Below are 22,210 nucleotides of genomic sequence, written 5' to 3' on the forward strand. Positions count from 1 at the left end.
CTTTATGAATTTATTTTTGTGCACGGTGTAAGAAAGTGATCCAGTTTCATTCTTTTGCACGTAGATCTCCAGTTTTCCCCACACCATTTATTACAGAGACTATCTTTTCCCCATTGTATATTCTTGCCTCCTTTGTCATAGATTAATTGATCATATAAGTGTGGGTGTATTTCTGGGCTCTATTCTGTTCCACTCATCTATGTATCTGTTTTTGTGCCAGGACCATATTGTTTTGATTACTACAGCTTTGTAGTATATCTTAAAATCTGGGATTGTGATACCTCTAGCTTTGTTGTTTTTCTAAAGATTACTTTGGTGGTGCAGGGTCTTTTGTGGTTCCATACAAATATTAGGAAAATTTGTTCCACTCAACCAACTGGACCACACGGGTGCCCCTACTGAATTCATATATTACCTCCAGTGGTTCTTTGGTGGTGTGTTTAGGGTTTTCTATGTCTAGTATCATGTCATCTGCCAATAGTGATAGTTTAATTTCTTCCTTACATATATGGATGCCTTTTATTTCTTTTTTCTTGTCTGTTTTCTGTGGGTACAACTTCCAGTACTTTGCTGAATAAGAGTGATGAGGGTAGACATCCTTGTCTTGTTTCTGATCCTAGAGGAAAAGCTTTTTTTCACCATTGAGTATGATGTTAGCTGTGGGTTTTTCACATATAGCCTTTATTATGTTGCGGTACCCCCTCTAAACTTATTTTGTTGAGAAAGTTTTTATCATGATTGGATATTGAATTTAGTCGAATGCATTTTCTGCATTTATTGAGTTGGTCATAGCATTTTTATTCTTCATTAATAAAATGTATCAACATTGATTTGTAAATGTTGAGACATTTTTGCATCACTGCAATAAATCCCACTTGATCATGGTGAATGATTACTCTAATGTATTATTAAGTGCAGCTTGGTAATATTTTGAGGATATTTGCATCTGTGTTTGTCAGAGATATTAGCCTGTAGGTTTATTTTTTTTCTAATGGTGTGTTTGGTTTTGGTATCAGAGTAATCCTGGCCTCCTAGACTGCATTTGAAAGCTTTCCTTCCTCTTCTATTTTTTTGGATTAGTTTGAGACTAGGTATTAACTCTAATTTAAATGTTTGATAGAATTCATCTGTGAATCCATCTAGTCCTGGACTTTTACTTATTTATTTTTTTTGTAGTTTTTTGAGTATTGATTAAGTTTAATTACTAGTAATTCGTCTGTTCATATTTTTTATTGCCTCCGGATTCACTTTTGGAAGAATGTATGTTTGTAGGAATTTTTCTACTTCTTCTAGGTTGTCCAGTTTCTTGGCATATAATTTTTTATAGTAGTCTCTTACAATCCTTTGTATTTCTGTGCTGTTGGTTAGTTGGTTATTATTTCTCCTCTTTTGTTTCTGATTATTTGGGTCCTTTCTCTCTCTCTCTCTCTTTCCCTTTTTTGGTAAGACTAGGTCAAGGTTTATTAATTTTGTATTTCTTTTCAAAGAATCAGTTCTTGGTTTCATTGATCTTTTGTATGGTTTTTTTTCCTTTTTTTAAGTCTCTGTGTCTTTAATTTGTGCTCATATCTTTATGATTTCCTTCTTTCTACCTTAGACTTTGTTCTTTTTTTAGATCCTTTAGGTGTAAGCTTAGATTGTTTGAGCTTTTTCTTATTTCTTGAGGTAGGCTTGTATAATTACATATTTTCCTCTTAGAACTGCTTTAGCTGCATCCCAAAGATTTTGGACCATTGTGATTTTACGTTCATCTGTCTCCATGTATTTTTTTATTTCTACTTTCATTTCTTTGTTAACCCCTTGGTTATTTAGTGTCATGTTTAGTTCCATGTATTTGTGTTTCTTCCAGTTTTTGTCTTGTGATTTCCATTGTCATGTTGTGGTTGTGGTTGGAAAAGATGCATGTTATGCTTTCAGTCTTAGATTTATTGAGATTTGTTATGTGGCCTAACATATCCTGGAGAATGTTCCATGTGCCCTTGAAAAGAATGTGTATTCTGTTGTTTTTGGATCTGTATATGTTATATCCATCTGGTCTAATATGTCATTCAAAGACACTATTTCCATATTGATTTTCTGCCTGAAAGATTTACACAGTGATATAAATGAGGTTTTAAAGTTCCTTACTATTATTGCATTACTGTCAATTACTCCCTTTATTTCTGTTAATATTTGTTTTGTATATTTAGGTGCCTAATGTTGAGTGCATAGATATGTACAATTGTTATCCTCTTGTTGGATTGATCCCTTTATCATTATGTAATGCCCCTGCTTATATCCTGTTACAGTCTTTGTTTTAATACCTATTTTGTCTGATGTAAGTAATGCTACCCTGGTTTTATTTTCTCTTTCATTTTCATGAACTGTCTCTCTCAATCCCATCGCTTTCAGTCTGTATGTGTCTTTAGCTCTGAAGTGAATCTCTTGTAGGTACATTATAGATGGGTCTTGTGGGGTTTTTTGTTTTGTTTTTTAATCCTGCCACCTGTATCTTTTGATTGGAGTGTTCAGTCCATTTACATTTAAAGCAATTATTGATAGGTGTGTATTTATAGTCATTTTGTTCATTTTTTTCTAGTTGTTTCTGTAGTTCTTCTCTTTCCTTTTTTCGTCTCTTGTTCCCTTTCATTGTGGTTGCTGACCACAAGCTACATTTGGCTTTCTCTTTATTTATTAATGTTTATTTCTTATTGTGAGAGGGAGAAAGCACACAAGTGGGGGAGGGACAGAGCTGGAGATGGAGCATCTTATGCAGACTCTACACTGACAGCAGAGATCCCAGTGCTGGACTCAGTCTCATGAACCATGAGATCATGACCAGAGCCGAAGTCAGATGCTTACCTGACTGAGCCACCCGGGCGCCCCATGGCTTTCTCTTTATTTTTTGTGTATCTATTGTAGGTTTTGGTTTTGTGGTTACCATGAAGTTCTGTATAACATCCTAAGTATATAGCCGTCTATATTAAGTTGATGGTCACTTAAGTTTGAACACATTCAAAAAAAATTTTTTTTAACTCCCTTTTCTTTTTTTTTTTTTTAATGAAGTTTATTGTCAAATTGGTTTTCATACAACACCCAGTGCTCATCCCACAAGGTGCCCTCCTCAATACCCATCACCCACCCTCCCCTCCCTCCCACCCCTCATCAACCCTCACTTTGTTCTCAGTTTTTAAGTCTCTTATGCTTTGGCTCTATTCCACTCTAACCTCTTTTTTTTTTTTTCCTTCCCCTCCCCCATGGGTTTCTGTTAAGTTTCTCAGGATCCACATAAGAGTGAAACCATATGGTATCTGTCTTTCTCTGCATGGCTTATTTCACTTAGCATCACACTCTCCAGTTCCATCCACGTTGCTACAAAGGGCCATATTTCATTCTTTCTCATTGCCATGTAGTACTCCATTGTGTATATAGACCACAATTTTTTTTATCCATTCATCAGTTGATGGACATTTAGGCTCTTTCCATAATTTGGCTATTGTTAGGAGTGCTCCTATAAACATTGGGGTACAAGTGCCCCTATGCATCAGTACTTCTTTATCCCTTGGGTAAATTCCTAGCAGTGCTATTGCTGGGTCATAGGGTAGGTCTATTTTTAACTTTTTGAGGAACCTCCACACTGTTTTCCAGAGTGGCTGCACCAGTTTGCATTCCCATCAACAGTGCAAGAGGGTTCCCGTTTCTCCACATCCTCTCCAGCATCTATAGTCTCCTGATTTGTTCATTTTGGCCACTCTGACTGGCGTGAGGTGATATCTGAGTGTGGTTTTGATTTGTATTTCCCTGATGAGGAGCAACGTTGAGCATCTTTTCATGTGCCTGTTGGCCATCCAGATGTCTTCTTTAGAGAAGTGTCTATTCATGTTTTCTGCCCATTTCTTCACTGGATTATTTGTTTTTCGGGTGTGGAGTTTGGTGAGCTCTTTATAGATTTTGGATACTAGCCCTTTGTCCAATGTGTCGTTTGCAAATATCTTTTCCCATTTCATTGGTTGCCTTTTAGTTTTGTTGGTTGTCTCCTTTGCTGTGCAGAAGCTTTTTATCTTCATAAGGTCCCAGTAGTTCATTTTTGCTTTTAATTCCCTTGGTTTCCTGTCTCACATTCAGGTCCTTTATCCATTTAGAGTTTATTTTTGTGAATGGCATGAGAAAGTGGTCTAGTTTCATTCTTCTGCATGTTGCTGTCCAGTTCTCCCAGCACCATTTGTTGAAGAGACTGTCTTTTCTCCATTGGATATTCTTTCCTGCTTTGTCAAAGATTAGTTGGCCGTACATTTGTGGGTCTGGTTCTGGGGTTTCTATTCTATTCCATTGGTCTATGTGTCTGTTTTTGTGCCAGTACCATGCTGTCTTGATGATTACAGCTTTGCAGTAGAGGCTAAAGTCTGGCATTGTGATGCCTCTTGCTTTGGTCTTCTTCTTCAAAATTACTTTGGCTAATTGGGGCCTTTTGTGGTTCCATATCAATTTTAGGATTGCTTGTTCTAGTTTCAAGAAGAATGCTGGTGCAATTTTGATTGGGATTGCATTGAATGTGTAGATAGCTTTGGGTAGTATTGACATTTTGACAATATTTATTCTTCCAATCGGTGAGCACGGAATGTATTTCCGTTTCTTTATATCTTCTTCAATTACCTTCATAAGCTTTCTATAGTTTTCAGCATACAGATCTTTTACATCTTTGGTTAGATTTATTCCTAGGTATTTTATGCTTCTTGGTGCAATTGTGAATGGGATCAGTTTCTTTATTTGTCTTTCTGTTGCTTCATTATTAGTGTATAAGAATGCAACTGATTTCTGTACATTGATTTTGTATCCTGCAACTTTGCTGAATTCATGTATCAGTTTTAGCAGACTTTTGGTGGAGTCTATCGGGTTCTCCATGTATAATATGTCATCTTCAAAAAGTGAAAGCTTGACTTCATCTTTGCCAATTTTGATGCCTTTGATTTCCTTTTGTTGTCTGATTGCTGATGCTAGCACTTCCAACACTATGTTAAACAACAGCGGTGAGAGTGGACATCCCTGTCGTGTTCCTGATCTCAGGGGGAAAGCTCTCAGTTTTTCCCCGTTGAGGATGATGTTAGCTGTGGGCTTTTCATAAATGGATTTTATGATGTTTAAGTATGTTCCTTCTATCCCGACTTTCTCGAGGGGTTTTATTAAGAAAGGGTGCTGAATTTTGTCAAAGGCCTTTTCTGCATCAATTGACAGGATCATATGGTTCTTCTCTTTTTTTTTGTTAATGTGATGTATCACGTTGATTGTCTTGTGAATGTTGAACCAGCCCTGCATCCCAGGAATGAATCCCCCTTGGTCATGGTGAATAATTCTTTTTATATGCCGTTGAATTCGATTTGCTAGTATCTTATTGAGAATTTTTGTATCCATATTCATCAGGGATATTGGCCTGTAGTTCTCTTTTTTTACTGTGTCTCTGTCTGGTTTAGGAATCAAAGTAATACTGGCTTCATAGAATGAGTCTGGAAGTTTTCCTTCCCTTTCTATTTCTTGGAATAGCTTGAGAAGGATAGGTATTATCTCTGCTTTAAACGTCTGGTAGAATTCCCCTGGGAAGCCATCTGGTCCTGGACTCTTATTTGTTGGGAGATTTTTGATGACTGATTCAATTTCTTCCTGGTTATGGGTCTGTTCAAGCTTTCTATTTCCTCCTGATTGAGTTTTGCAAGCGTGTGGGTGTTTAGGAATTTGTCCATTTCTTCCAGGTTGTCCAGTTTGTTGTTGGCATATAATTTTTCATAGTATTCCCTGATAATTGCTTGTATCTCTGAGGGATTGGTTGTAATAATTCCATTTTCATTCATGATTTTATCTATTTGGGTCATCTCCCTTTTCTCTAGCCTGGCTAGAGGTTTGTCAATTTTGTTTATTTTTTTTAAAAAAACCAACTCTTGGTTTCGTTGATCTGCTCTACAGTTTTTTTAGATTCTATATTGTTTATTTCTGCCTGATCTTTATTATTTCTCTTCTTCCGCTGGATTTAGGCTGTGTTTGCTGTTCTGCTTCTATTTCCTTTAGGCGTGCTGTTAGATTTTGTATTTGGGATTTTCTTGTTTCTTGAGATAGCCTGGATTGCAATGTATTTTCCTCTCAGGACTGCCTTCGCTGTGTCCCAAAGCGTTTGGATTGTTGTATTTTCATTTTCGTTTGTTTCCATATATTTTTTAATTTCTTCTCTAATTGCCTGGTTGACCCACTCATTCTTTAGTAAGGTGTTCTTTAACCTCCGTGCTTTTGGAGGTTTTCCAGACTTTTTTCTGTGGTTGATTTCAAGCTTCATAGCATTGTGGTCTGAAAGTATGCATGGTATGATTTCAATTCTTGTATACTTATGAAGGGCTCTTTTGTGACCCAGTATGTGATCTATCTTGGGGAATGTTCCATGTGCACTCAAGAAGAAAGTATATTCTGTTGCTTTGGGATGCAGAGTTCTAAATATATCTGTCAAGTCCATCTGATCCAATGTCTCATTCAGGACCCTTGTTTCTTTATTGATCGTGTGTCTGGATGATCTATCCATTGTTGTAAGTGGAGTGTTAAAGTCCCCTGCAGTTACCTCATTCTTATCAATAAGGTTGCTTATGTGTGTGAGTAATTGTTTTATATATTTGGGGGCTCCTGTATTCAGCGCGTAGACATTTATAATTGTTAACTCTTCCTGACGGATAGACCCTGTGATTATTATATAATGCCCTTCTTCATCTCTTTTTACAGCCTTTAATTTACAGTCTAGTTTGTCTGATATAAGTATGGCTACTCCAGCTTTCTTTTGGCTTCCAGTGGCATGATAAATAGTTCTCCATCCCCTCACTCTCCATCTGAAGGTGTCCTCAGGTCTAAAATGAGTCTCTTGTAGACAGCAAATAGATGGGTCTTGTTTTTTTATCCATTCTGATACCCTATGTCTTTTGGTTGGCACATTTAATCCATTTATATTCAGTGTTATTATAGAAAGATATGGGTTTAGAGTCATTGTGATGTCCGTAGGTTTCATGCTTGTAGCAATGTCTCTGGTACTTTGTCTCACAGGATCCCCCTTAGGATCTCTTGTAGAGCTGGTTTAGTGGTGACGAATTCCTTCAGTTTTTGTTTGTTTGGGAAGACCTTTATCTCTCCTTCTATTCTAAATGAGAGACTTGCTGGATAAAGGATTCTTGGCTGCATATTTTTTCTGTTCATCACATGAAGATCTCCTGCCATTCCTTTCTGGCCTGCCAAGTTTCAGTAGAGAGATCGGTCACGAGTCTTATAGGTTTCCCTTTATATGTTAGAGCACATTTATCTCCAGCTGCTTTCAGAATTTACTCTTTATCCTTGTTTTTTTCCAGTTTCACTATGATATGTCGTGCAGAAGATTGATTCAAGTTACGTCTGAAGGGAGTTCTCAGTGCCTCTTGGATTTCAGTGCCTTTTTCCTTCCCCAGATCCGGGAAGTTCTCCGCTATTATTTCTTCAAGTACACCTTCAGCACCTTTCCCTCTCTCTTCCTCTTCTGGAATCCCAATTATGCGTAGATTATTTCTCTTTAGTGCATCACTTAGTTCTCTAATTTTCCCCTCATACTCCTGGATATTTTTTACCTCTCTTTTACTCAGCTTCTTCTTTTTCCATAATTTTATCTTCTAGTTCACCTATTCTCTCCTCTGCCTCTTCAATCCGAGCCATAGTTGTCTCTATTTTTTTTTGCAGCTCATTGATAGTATTTTTCAGCTCCTCGTGACTGTTCCTTAGTCCCTTGATCTCTGTAGCAAGAGATTCTCTGCTGTCCTTTATACTGTTTTCAAGCCCAGAGATTAATTTTATGACTATTATTCTAAATTCACTTTCTGTTATGTTGTTTAAATCAGTTCGTTAGCTGTTGTTATTTCCTGGACGTTTTTCTGAGGGGAATTCTTCCCTTTCGTCATTTTGGATAGTCTCTGTAGTGGTGCGGAACTGCGGGGCACTTTCCCTGTGCTGTCTTGAATAACCTGTGTTGGTGGGTGGGGCCTCAGTCCGACCTGATGTCTGCCCCCAGCCCACCGCTGGGGCCACAGTCAGACTGGTGTGTGCCTTCTCTTCCCCTCTCCTAGGGGCGGGATTCACTATGGGGTGGCGTGGCCCATCTGGGCTACTTGCACACTGCCAGGCTTGTGGTGCTGGGGATCTGGCGTATTAGCTGGGGTCGATCGGCGAGGTGCACAGGGGTGGTTGGGGCAGACTTAGCTCGCTTTGCCTTCAGTGGTCCTTTTCGGGAGTGGCCCTGTGGCACTGGGAGGGAGGCAGACCTGTCGGAAGGATGGATCCACAGAAGCACAGCGTCGTGTGTTTGCGCGGTGCAAGCAAGTTCCCTGGCAGGAACTGGTTCCCTTTGGGATTTTGGCTGGGGGATGGGTGAGGGAGATGGCGGTGGCGAGCGCCTTTGTTCCCTGCCATGCTGAGCTCTGTCATCCGGGGCTCAACAACTCTCCCTCCCGTTGTCCTCCAGCCCTCTCGTTCTCTGAGCAGACCTGTTAGCTTATAACCTTCCAGATGTCAAGTCCTGCTTGCTGTTGGAACACACTCCATCAGGCCCCTCGGCTTTTGCAAGCCAGACTCGGGGGCTCTGCTTGGCCGGTGGGCTGCCCCTCCGCACCCTCCCGCCAGTCCGTGGAGCGCGCACCACCTCTCCGCCCTTCCTACCCTCTTCTGTGGGCCTCTCGTCTGCACTTGGCTCCGGATACTCCATTCTGCTAGTCTTCTGGTGGTTTTCTGGGTTATTTAGGCAGGTGTAGGTGGAATCTAAGTGATCAGCAGGACGCGCGGTGAGCCCAGCGCCCTCCTACGCCGCCATCTTCAAACTCCCTTTTCTACCATATATATATATAGAGAGAGAGAGAGAATCATATTTTACATCTTTTTATTCACCTATTTTCTATTTATTCATATGTCTAATTATGGCCTCTTCTAAAGTAGTCTCTATAACATTTCTTTCTTTTCTGTTTTTTTTTTTTTTATTAGAGCAACCTTACATTTAGGACATTTTATTTTATTTTTTTTAATATGAAATTTATTGTCAAATTGGTTTCCATACAACAGGTGCTCATCCCAACAGGTGCCCTCCTCCATGCCCATCACCCACTTGCCCCTCCTTTCCACCCCCTATCAACCGTAGTTTATTCTCAGTTTTTTAGAGTCTCTTAAGGTTTGCCTCCCTCCTTCTCTAACTTTTTTTTCCCTTCCTCTCCCCCATGGTCTTCTGTTAAAAAAAATATGGAACACTTCACAAATTTGCGTGTCATCCCTGCATAGGGGCCATGCTAATCTTCTCTGTATCATTCCAATTGTAGTATATGTGTTGCCAAAGCGAGCACTCTATAACATTTCTTTTAAGGCCAATTTGGTGGTAATAAACTCCTTTAACTTTCATTTGGGAAACTTTTTTTTTTTAACTATTTCTTTTTCATTGCTAAATGATAATCTTGCTGGATAGAGTATTCTTGATCACAGGTTTTTTTACTTTTAGCACTTTGAATAGTACATCATGCCATTCCTTTCTGGCCTGCAAAATTTCTGCTGAAAAATCAGCTGATTGCTTTATGTGATTTCTCTTGTATGTAACTTATTGTTTCTCTCACTGCTTTTAAAATTCTCTCTTTATCTTTAAACTTTAATATTTTAATTATTATATTTCATGGCGTGGGCCTCCATGTGTTCAACTTGTTTGAAGCTCTCTGTGGTTCTTGAACCTGGAGGTCTATTTTTTCTTATAGATTAGGGATGTTTTCAGCTATTATTTTTTCGTATATGTTTTCTGTCCCTTCTCTGTCTTCTCCATTGGGGCCCTCTATAATGTGAATGAGCACTTAATTTTGTCCAAGATATCCCTTAACCTATCCTCATTTTATAAAACTCTTTTTTCTTTTTGCTTTTCAGCCTTGGTACTTTCCATTATCTTGTCTTTCAGATAACAGATCTATTCTTCTACATCCAGTAATCTACTCTGTCCTCCCTCTAGTATATTTTTTTGTTTCAGTTATTGTATTCTTCAAGTCTGATTGGTTCTTTCTTATATTTTCTCTCTTATTGTTGAAGGTCTTACTGAGTTATTCCATACTCCTCTCCATTCCAGTGAATATCATTATGATCATTACTTTAAACTATTTATCAGGAATATTCTTTTTCATTTATTTTTCTGAGGTTTTGTGTTTTGGGGGAAGCATATTCCTTCGTCCCTCCAATTTGCTTTACTCTCTGTGTTTGTTTCTATGAATTAGGTGGGACAGCTGCTTCTAAACTTGAAGAAATGATTTTGTGTATGGTCATTGTTTGTGTAGCCCATGTGTGCCTAGGCTGGGGTTTGTCCTAAGGCTCTCTATGCAAAGGATGCCCTGGCAGGACAGCTGCAGCTGAAGTGGGCACAGGCTGGGGTAGTCCTGGGGCGCTCTGCACAGAGGAAACCCTGCCATTATAGCTAAAGCTGAAGTAGTTATGGATCATTGTGGTCCCTGGGCCCTCCATGCAAAGGGTACCCTGGCAGGACAGCCAATACTGGGGTGGGTGCAACCCGGGGATTCTGGGTTTCTCCACACTGAGGGTACCCTGGCAGGATAGCTGAAACTGAAGTGGGTATAAGTCACAGTAACCCAGGCTGCTAAGTGCAGGGAGCGCCCTGCAGGGTAGCTGGAGCAGAGGATGGGTTGAGTGTCCTTTAAAAAAATAATAATAATAGAAGTTTGTTTTTTTTTTTAAGATTTTTTTTTTAAGTGTTCTCTATACCCAGCATGGGGCTCAAGACCACAACCCTGAGAACAGGTCATGTGCTCCACTGACAGAGCCAGCCAGGTGCCCCTGGGTTGGGTGTCCTGGGTGTTCTGCACAGGGTGCGCCCTGTCACATGGCTGGAACTGAGGCAGGTGTTGGCTGGGAGGCCCCAGAGTGCTCTGCACTGGATGTGTCCCAGCAAGCTGCCTGAATCTGATGTGGCATGAACCTGGAGTGTTTAGGGGTGTCCATGTGTGCACTGCCCTGGGGCCACCTTGGTGGAATGGCTAGGACTGGTGTAGGCCAGGGTACCAGGGCTCACTGAGGTGGCAGGTCAGTTAGGATGCGCGGACCCTGCCCCCTTTCACATCATCTGGATGAAGGGGGAATATAAACCAAGGCTCTTGCCAGCCACTCTAACCTGGAGAGAGTTCTTTCCCACCATTTGGCCAAGTTCTAGAGCTGGCTTTTTTGTATGCTAGTTGCCCTTTGAAACCACGGTTTCTTTTCTTTTCCCTGGTCCTTCAGGGGCTGATGTGGGCTAGGGACATGGTGCTGGATAAGGCAGCAAGCTGTCTGTGGGGACCAGACTCTGCCCCATTCTGCCCTCACAAGGTAGAGGGAAAGTGTAAACCATGGTCTTCACCAGTCCCTTAGAGCCACAGAGAGTTCCAGCAGCACCCCTGCCCTTTGGCAGTGTTATAGGGATGGCTCTTTTATGTGCTCATTGTTCTTTTAAATTAGGCTTTTTTTTTTTCTTTTTCTTGTGTTCCAGGGCAGGTGACCTGCTTCCGGTCCCTCAGTGCTTTCCCTCCCCACCGCAGCATTCCAGTTGGGGATTCCCTTTGTTAGTTACCTTGTATCTGCCTCTCTTGCTGTTCTTGCCATTCTCTCCTTTGTAGTGCAGAAGCTGTTTAGTCAGCCCTCCATTCTTCTTTAAGAAGAAGTGTTTTATGAAGAGCTGTGGATTTGTGTGTCCATGGAAAAAGTGAGTGTAGGTTCTTCTTATGTCAGTCTCTTAGATCAGAACTTGAAAAACAAAAGCCTTTTCAGTTACCCTTGTCACTGGGGCGTGAGGACATTTTAAAATTGCATTTAGAGGGGTGCTTGGATGGCTCAGTTGGTTAAGCATTCGACTTCAGCTGAGGTCATAATCTTATAGTTCGTGGGTTTGAGCCCTGCATCGGGCTCTGTGCTGACAGCTCAGAGCCTGGAGCCTGCTTCATATTCTGTGTCTCTCTCTCTCTGCCCCTTCCCCACTCGGGTTCTGTCTCTCTCTGTCTCTCAAAAACTAAATAAACATTAAAAAAATTTTTAATTGCATTTAGGTTGCCAAATTGGATTCTTTGGATTTGTGAATGATTCTATAAGAGGTATTTGAAGTTTTAAATGCCTTATTCCATAAACAATTTCTTAAATTCGTAAAGTAAATACACCTATGCTTTATGGAAGTAAAATAGATTTAATTAATTACAGGATAGTTTTATGCGAGTTGTTCTTGTAATTTTAATTTACATGCCAGTCTACCTGAGAAAAAGCCTCACCCTGTGTTTAAGAGATAAAATTAATCAAACCTCTATTTAAAGCCTGAAAAGAACATACCCCTAAAATACTCTTTCACTTGGAACTTAAATATTAAATTGTATCAGCCACTAGCTTTAAGAATTAAATTGGACTGGATAATTCTTCTAATAAATTCAAAGCAATGTGTCCTCTTAATCAGATTGCTTATAGTATTGTTGTTCTGAATTGCTTTGACCGGGCTCTATTGGATATTAAGCACAATATGTATCTCACGAACATTTTATGTTGCTGAAATTCCTGTCCCTGATGATTGCATACGTAAGGTCTACTACATGTTGTTATAATTGGGTCAAGGAACATTTAGCACTGTTTGAAAACCTTATCTTTTGTTCTAGAATCCAGCTTGCATCATGACTTAAAACAGACTTATGTCATCAAAATTTGAGTACCAAAGGATTAAATAGTTGGCTGAGGGTGGTGGTGTAAGTATGGGTCATATTTATTGCTTAGGTTTTTGTTTTTAAGACCAGTGGTTCTCCCAAGACCTATCCCAGCAGCATCAGCTTTTTCATCATCTGGGAATTTGTTAGAAATGCACGCTCTCTGAATCAGACTCTGGGATGGGTCCCACCATTTGTGATTTAACAAGAATTCCAGGAGAAATTGTTGCACACTAAAGATTATGAACTAGCATTATATAAATTGGTTATAAAAATATAGACATTGAACATCTTCAGCTCTCATTTTTCTCCTGTAGGCAGTTTGAACATAACAATGTTGTCCTTTATCAGTAAGCCACACACGTATATATATTTGAGTCCCTGTTATATGGCAGGTCCTAGTATATACCAAATGAATGAATGTGTACAGCAGAGTTTCTTATCTGGTGTACAGCTAGTGAATTTCCAGTATACTCCACTGTTGATCCCTTGAACCCTTGATGAAGCTGGGCTAGACCTGGGTTACTCAAAGCTAATTGCCTTCAACTGTGAGCAGTTTCTGCCATTACTGTAGAGTGCTTTACAAATATCATTTTATGTGTGCTTAGTGACATGAAAAATGTTGGAAAGTACAGATATAGAGGCAGACTGAGTTCATATTTGGTTCTATTATATACATACCTTTGGAAAATCATATGAATGTGGATGGTAATTACATATATGTATGTAGATGTATAGTTACATCTCTGTGCTTTATTGATTGAGGATTCAGTCAAGGTTTGGTATAGATTCTTACATATTGTAAGTGTGAATCATTCATAGGAAAGAGAGGTTAGACTGACATGGAGTACTCAGTAAAGTTTCTACAGGTAGAATAAAATTTGTGCTGGCTTATTAAAAGGTGTCATGGAGAGGGAATTTAAAGGGAAAGAAGGGAATTAGGGACCAAATTCCAGCAGAGATAATTTGTTTTAGGAAATTTTCAAGGGATATAGCTTAATGGAATGTATTTCAGGCTGTGTTCGTGGGAGCTCTTGATTTTAATTAGCAAAAGGGGGCAAAAATTCATAAGGAGGCTGAGTTCTCTGATTTGTGCCCTGCCCCCCACCTTTAACATATATTTGTATCTTCCTCTACTTTTATGTGTTAGAATTCTGTGTAAGATTTCACTTAAGTGGAGGATTTTGCTACTTAAAAATGTTTTCAAAATACTATTCTGGTTTAATTTAGGAAAAGAGTAGGGTGTGAGGGGAGAGAAAAAGAGGAGAAAGAGATAAGTGCTAGAATGCACTTATCATTTAAAGCAATAAGTTGCTTTAAATGAACTTTGGTTTTAGTCAAGAGAAAGTCGTTAGTGAATAAAAAAAATTTTTTTTTTAATATTTATTTATTTTTGCGAGATAGAGCATGAGTGAGGGAGGGGCAGAGAGAAAGGGAGACACAGAATCCATAGCAGGCTCTAGGCTCTGAGCTATCAGCACGGAGCCTGACTTGGGACTCGAACTCATGAACCCTGAGATCATGACCTCAGCTGAAGTTGGATGCTTAACAGACTGAGCCACCCAGGCACCCCAGTCGTTAGTGAATTTTAAATAGGGAGGGGAATTATTTTTTTCAGAAGATTAATATGGAGAAAGTGTACACAGTTAATTAAAGTGGGTAGAGAGTAGAAATGGGATAGTTGACCAGATTAGGTCTTATTGTGATAATGATAAGAACAAAGTGGAAAAAGTGGATTTAAGAAACATTTTGAGGAACAGTTTATAGAGAAACATGAGGAAAGAATTAAATTTAACATAGGTGATGGCATGGAGCTGAATTGTCTGGAATTGGAGTGGATGAGAAATTGATCATGAGTTTCGTTTTAGGTGTAAATTTGAAATGATGTCCAAGTAGAAATTCTTATTGGTTGACTCGTTGGCTTGTTTGTTCTTGATTTCATTCTGTGATTATTTATTCAGTACTTGTATTGTGAAAGGCCTTGTTCTTTGAGAAGAAAAATGGATATGTGGATTTGAGAGTCATTGAAATAAAAATAAGAGAAAAATCCTTTGAGGGTAAATAAGCTATCAGATGGAGAGTATAGAGAGAAGTTTAGAGAACAGGGGACTCAACTTTAAAGGAATAATCACCATTTGGAATGGAAATGGAGAAACCTAAAGTGAAAGCAGAATTATCATTCCGGGATCCTAGGCACTAAGAAAGAGAAGAATCTCAAAAGTAGGGTGTACTTGATACTTTCAGCATGGATGATATTTTTAGGAAGTTACACAGGTTTCTTAGTCTTTATTGGCCTTATGTGGAAAGGGAGGCAATGGAAATAGAGTATTTGTTCTAGAAGTTTGAGAAGTTAGGAAGAAGGGCAATAGAACATATTAGCTATAGAGGATGACTGGGCCAAACAAAGATTGTTTTCATGTTGGCGAGGGCAGAATCAGTGAAACTCTTGGAAGTGGAGGATGTGCTGGAATAATTGAGGAAACAAGGCTTGAGGAAAGAGAAAGGGAATTTGTAAACATCTATCTATAGTGTCAATCTCCCCTCCCATATGATGCTCCCTGAGAGTAGGGACCATTTCTGCCTTTTTTTTTTTTTTAACCACCATACTCAGCACTTGGCACAACACCTGAAAAGTGTTCATAGATGTTCAGTAAAACATCTGTTGAATGAATGAATGAATTGCATAAAGAGTTCAGTGAGGATCCCTATTTGTCTGAGACCTGAATAATGTACGAGAGATTTTAAGTTGGTAAAGGAGTGTTTGAAGGAAGAAAAGAGCTGGGGAAGGTCATGCTGACTGCCCATATTTTCAATAAAGTAGGCAGGCAAATTATTTACCAGAAAGATCTGATGCATTTAGGGCTTAAGGAATGTTGAAGAGAGTGTAGAGTAACACTTTCTGGAAGTATGCTAAGGAGTTCACCTAAAATAAATAAAAAAGATTGCTAAGCTACAGAATGATTACAATTTGGTCATTTACCAAGTGCCTAGCATATGCCAAGCACTATAATTAATATTTTACATGCACCATCTTATGGAATCCTTAAAACAGTCCTAGGAAATAGGTATTTATTTACGTCTTAGTTTACTAAGAAAAAACTGTACTAGGCCATAAATCTGTGATTGGCTAAGTGAGCACTGTTATATTGCTTTCTCTAGCAATGTCTTGTGGCCTTAGAGCAGAAGCAGAAAGGGGAGAAGGTAAAATTTATTCAGGCTTATGAACTGGCAAAACAGGCATGCTGTTATTAAATCCTTCCTATGTTCCTTATTTCACTTAATCTCACAACAACACTGCAAAGTAAATATTACCCTCCTTTTATGGAGAATTTAATGATTTTTCCCCAGGTGGCAGAGGTAGTCAATGATCAGACCCCAGTTAGAACCCAGGTCTATTTTATTCTACAACCTGTGCTTTTACCCAGCACTCTCAAGAAGAACAGGCATGTTGTTTACGTTGACATTGGTGTGATCAACCATATAGACTTAAGACGACACAATTAAGAACACAGGTTTTGGGGCACCTGGGTAGCTCAGTCAGTTAAGTGTCTGACTCTTGATTTTGGCTCAGGTCATGATCTCATGGTTTGTGAGTTCGAGCCTCGTGTCGGGCTCTTTGCTGACAGTGCAGGGCCTGTTTGTGATTCTTGATCTTCCTCTCTCTTTGCCCCTCCCCTGCTCATGTTCACACACTTTCTCAAAATGAGTAAACCTAAAAAAATAATCTTAAAAAAAAAACAGAGGTTTTCAGTTTTGTTTAATCATCTGAGCTTCAATTATATCGTAAGTTAAAATGGGGACAATAGTAATGCCTGCTAAAATGTTGCAAGGAAATATGTATATACATGCAATACTATGTAATTAGTAAAGCATTAAACCAATATTAGTTAATAGTAATTTAGAAATAATAAATGTATTATTCTACGATCAGTCACATGTTTTCTCAGTGTATTTATAAGTCTTTTAACTTGTAGTCTGAAACCTTAATTAGTCTACTAAGTGGTTATGTTAATTATGATAGTTGATTATGTTTTTGTTTTTTCTTTCAACGCAAACTTTGTTTTGCTTGAATATTCACATTAGTGACATCCAGGGAAAGTAATTTGAATATAATAAAAAGTAGTTTCTTGCAGAAGTAGTCTAATCTTTGTCACTGTTGTTCTTAGGTACAAATTTTAGAGGTAACTTTAGCAGTTACCAAGTCCTCTGGAATATATTTTTTAAAGTTTTATGGTGTAAGATTTGTTACATTCTCTCTTCTAAACATTTTAATATATGATAAAGATATGTGCATGTTAAGGGTTTATGTCTTATCTCCATGCCTTTCATTGCATTTGGAATACAAATTTTAGATAACACAGTTATTTAAATATTGACTTGAGCAGTTTAGACTTGATTTCATGAATTGTCATAGCTAGTTAGATCTCAAATTATGTATTGTGTTAAGTCTATCTTTGGAATAAAACAGGTATTATTATCCCTCCCTCCCAAAACTATTCTGGAAAAATTAGCATTAGTAAATCTAAATGCTTTCGGTGTTCTACTCCAAATGCTTTTTAATTCTTAATTATGAAAATGAGATAAAAAGTAGAAGACTTAAACTTTAATCATTTATTTATAACTGTCTTATCAGTGATACCTTATGGCTTAGGTTGTATTAAAATGATATTTAACATTTTAAAAGGTAGGTTAAAATTTTATTGCTAATATATACGTTGCTTTTAGGAGAGAATGACAATAAGAAGGTACCAGTTTAAGGTTTCACCGACCATGTCTTGGTGGCACATTGTCTCTAGATAAATTGGGGATGAAGAAGTTCTAAAAATGGGTCAGACTTTGGGGTGCCTGGGTGGCTCTGTCAGTTAGGCATCTGACTTTGGCTCAGGTCATGATCTCACAGTCCATGAGTTCCAGCCCCTCGCCAGGCTCTGTGCTGACACCTCAGATCCTGGAGCCTGCTTAGGATTCTGTGTCTCCTCCCTGTCTCTGTGCCCCTCCCTTGCTCATTCTCTCTCGCTCTCTCTCAAAAATAAACATTAAAAATTTTAAGAAAATAATAAAATGGGTCACACTTTGATACTAAAGGATTTTCCCTCTCTTTGGAAGATTTGGAGCCGTTAGGAACTCTTAAGGGCTTGGTGTGTGGAGAGGGTACTGTCTTGGTTTTTTAACCCTTTATGTCTTTATCATTCGTCATGTTCCTATAAATCTTCCTTGATTTACGTTTTTTCTTGTTTTGCTTTAAAAAATGAAATACGGGGCGCCTAGGTGGCTCAGTCAGTTGGCTTTGGCTCAGGTCATGATCTCATGGTGAGTTTGAGCCCCGCATTGGGCTCTGTGCTGACAGCTCAGAGCCCAGAGCCTGCTTCGAATTCTGTGTCTCCCTCTCTTTCTGAACCTCCCCTGCTCGCACTCTGTCTCTCTCTCAAAAATAAAAAAGCATTAAAAAAAAAATTAAAAACAAAAAATACTTGGCATCATCTTTCCAATTAGTTTACTTCTATGTGAAGTAGGATTTCATTTTATTTAAAAAATAACCAAATATCTATTTTGTATCTGTCAACTTGCATTTCCTTTTATAGTAAGAGATTATAAGTTTGTGTGGCTCTGGGGACTCTGAGAATGATTGTGCCTTAATGGTGTGATTATGGTGGTAGGTGACTTAGAAGAGTAGGAACCCTAACCAGGTAAGGCATTAGAGGGGTGTTTGCTCAAGAGGAGATCTAGATGATTCATGTTTTGGACTGGCAAGAATGCCAGCTTTTAAGTGAGAATATAGGTCCACAAAGGATGAGGCATAGATACTCGGGTTAAAAAATTTGAATGGTTGGGATGATATTGATGAGGCAGCCTAACAAGTAGATTGCTTTTTGACCGAGGGTCTTCAGAATAAGCTTGTTGTTTTCTTTTGTATTATCTCAAGTATGTCCAGGCTAACCTGTCTTTTCCTAGGTGGCTATGTTAAGACTGGATTTTAGTCATCTATCTAACAAATATTTATTGAGTGTCTCTTAGTTCCAGACACTCTCCTAGATACTAGAGATATACTAGTAAACAGAATAGACAAAAATTTCAGCCCTCTGGAGTTGATACTCTGATGTGAGAGATACAGTAAAGAAAAAAGTAAATTACATATTTTTGGAGAAAAATTTGCAGAGAAGATAGGGAATGTACTTTGAATAGGATAGTCAGGGAAAACTTAAAAGATGCCATTTTAACCACAACTTGAGTTTTGCATAAGATCTCTGGGCCTGGCATTGTCATTTATCATATCTAGTAGAACTGGAATGAGCAAATGTCAGTGTTCACCATTTTACAATGAAGAAAACTTGTGGTGAGAAAACTGTCCAAATGTGCCAAGAAACACCAGACACTGGATTTTAGAACTCTTGGATATTGTGATTTGGGTTTCTGGAAGTTGACCTGCAATGAAGCCAGATTTAGCCAAAAAGTTAGGGATTTGGGAAAGGCCAGCAGGAGACAGTGGAGCACCTTTATAGGTTGAAGCTAACTCCCGATCCTATATAAGACTTCGTAGAAATCAGGTGGGAAGCCATGCCTTGGTGGACCTGCGCATATACTGAGACCTGTACTGAGCTCACTGCATCTCAGCTTTCAGACCCTTCATTTTGGAAAGGTTATGGTTTAAATGTACCAGGCTTTGTGATCACTCTAGGACAGATTGGGGCTTTCTCAGGCCTTTGCTCCCTATAGCTTAGTAGGGAGATTAAAGTAACACTCTGTTCATTATACCTGGACCTGAGGATGCTGTAAATTAGTCAAGATCCTAAAGTTTGAGAAAGGGAAATCTCAATTAAAATCTCAAAAGAGCTCCTGGCTTTTTATCCCCACTGGAAAGATACCCCAAAGAGAGATGATTGATGTCTACAATATTGTCCATGAATTTTGAGCTCAATTAGTCCTCTTTAAGCTACTATGTCCTTTAATTTTCCTCCACATCTTGTACCTAAAACCTTTTTATTTCCACCTTTCTTTCTCTTTTTCCTTTGCATTGGTTCAGTCTGTCTCACACTTCCTCAACTGTCCAAATAGATTCTATATCTCATCCTCATTCTCTAAATTTTCACATGGATCTCAAAAAAGTATTCCTTATACACTGAAGTCCTAGCCTTGCCTCTGGCAGATCAGCTTTGTCATCACCATGCAAAAACTCCAGTTTTCTCTTCATCTAGCTGCCTTTTCTTCCCCTTCCTTGGACAGTTTTTAGTGAGAACTTCTTTTTATAAATAAACACTTATTTCCCAAATCCTTTTAAAATAAACTTCATGATGAAAATTCATTTCAGAGATGCTGCATAGTAATATTAAAAACACTGGAAATAAATTATATTTTATCCTATTAGATTTATTCAGACAGTGCAGTGGAAAACAAAGCATTTGTCAGAATGAGTAAATATTTATGAAACAATACATCACTGTCATTAGCTTAGGTAGTGACTACGTAATATTGTTGAGTTAATGCATATGTAATAGTAAAAACTGACATTTCACTGGAACTGTTCGTTAAAGACATTTTTTTTTTTGGTATAACTATGGTAATTTAGATCTAATGATATACTTTTAAACCTACTTAAAGGTGATATGTACATTTCCCTTTGATGGTTTTAAATTTTATCATAGATGTGATGTTTCTTTACCCACATAGGAAAAAAATATATATTGATAAATTCTCTTGGATATGAATTTATCATTTTCACTTTTATTTCTACCTTCAGTTTTTAAAGCCATTTGAAAATTCTCTTTGAAAATATTTAGGAAAACAAAAATTTAAGACAGTCATTTTTTATCAGTTTATTTGACTATCATATTCACTAACTAACAAAAGTGATTTCACTCAAGATAATTCAGAAAAAGATTAAAGGGGCACCTGGGTAGCTCAGTCAGTTGAGCATCTGAATCTTCATTTCACCTCAGGTCATGGTCCCAGGTTGTTGAGATTGAGCCCCACACCAGACTTTGCGCTGAGAGCCTGGAGTCTGCTTAAGATTCTCTCTCTCTTCCCCTCTTCCCCTTTTCCCCACTCATGCTCACTCGCTCTCTCTCTCTCTCTCAAATTAAAAAAAAGAGAGATTATAAAGTATTTTTCCTCATTTTCCAGGAAATGTCCCATTCTTTCTGTCTTTAGTTAGACGTGTTACTTCTTTTTTGCTAATGTTATATGCACTTTGATTGCCCTTTCTTCTTGCTTCCTGGTACATCTGTATTAACTTACCATGAAAGCCTTGAGTCTCCTACTTCTTTGATGTTGGTATACTCATTCTTTAGTGATATTGTGACTACAGAAACACTCTAGCCTAATCCTTGGAGTTGCAAGGATGTCATAACACCTAAGCCTACTTTCTGTCCCCTGTTATTGTTTCCTTATCCCTTGCAAAGCATTGCCTTGGCCACACATGAATTCATCCAGTATGTTTCTGCAGTTTCTAAATTCTTACTGAAAAGAACTAGAGTCAGGATGATTTCCAAAATGTACCTTATGTAAGACATTCTTCTTCATCTGTTACCATTGTTTTTCAATGTATGAACCTTCTAAGAATAGTGAAAAAAAAATCTGTCTTTAGTAATGGGCTCTTTCTCATAACTCAACACTTAAAGATTATTTTAACATAGTTTTATGTATTTTAATTATTAATTTTGTTGGTTGCACCTTGAGGCCTTTTACATAAAGGACTTAATTTCAATAATACTGTGGCAATCCCATTTAGTCTTTGTTTACAGTTGTATTATGTTTCATTTCAGCCAATAGTAATTCCTTTCTTTAAAAAAATTTTTTTAATGTTTATTTATTCTTGAGAGAGAGAGACAGAGAAAGAGCATGAGTGGGGGAAGGGTAGAGCGAGAAAGGGTCTCAGAATCTGAAGCAGGCTCCAGGCTCTGAGCTGTCAGCACAGAGCCTGACACAGGGCTGGAACTCATGGACTGTGAGATCATCACCTGAGCCAAAGTCAGATGCTTAACCGCCTGAGCCACCCAGGCGCCCCAATAATATAATAATTCCTTTCTTAGGGACTCCATAGCATGTATGGTTTATATGGTTTACATGTAATATTATTTTATAAGCTATATTTTGTTAGATTGAGATGTTGACACTCAGGGTTACTCAAAATTTTATGTGATTTTTTTAAAAGATAATTTTAGTCTTCCCATCACATGAATAAATTTATTATCTAGAAAAAAAGGAGAGCTTGTACTTTCTGATGGAGGAGGGAATTCTGAATAACCAAGCGTTAGCTAGATGAATTAATTTCTGTACTACTGGGAATGACTTAGATTTAAATAAGATCCAAAGAACCCTTCCCGTTTATCATCTAAGGCCCGTCCCCTGTGTTGATCTTTTCCTGAATATCTGCACCAGCATTGACTACTCCCTGAATATCCCTTTTAATCTCAACTGCATATTAAGTGTCTAAGTAGCAGAGACTCCATCTATCTCATTGCACTGCATAGAATGCTGTGCACCTAGCCTTTCTGTAATATGTATTTGGT

The 22,210-nt window shown here is 38.3% G+C and overlaps 1 protein-coding gene and 1 non-coding gene across 3 annotated transcripts in view; one reads left to right on the plus strand and one right to left on the minus strand.

The window, feature by feature from the left end:
* PRIM2 (DNA primase subunit 2) overlaps nt 1-22,210 on the plus strand; it is a 350,775-nt gene that overhangs the window by 217,075 nt on the left and 111,490 nt on the right. The gene's annotated exons all lie outside the window — the stretch shown is intronic.
* LOC125166977 (U6 spliceosomal RNA) lies at nt 9,244-9,350 on the minus strand. Its single transcript, XR_007152654.1, has one exon. It is a non-coding gene; the product is annotated as a U6 spliceosomal RNA (small nuclear RNA).

Source organism: Prionailurus viverrinus, chromosome B2, assembly GCF_022837055.1.
Source record: "Prionailurus viverrinus isolate Anna chromosome B2, UM_Priviv_1.0, whole genome shotgun sequence".
In the NCBI taxonomy this organism is placed as follows: domain Eukaryota; kingdom Metazoa; phylum Chordata; class Mammalia; order Carnivora; family Felidae; genus Prionailurus; species Prionailurus viverrinus.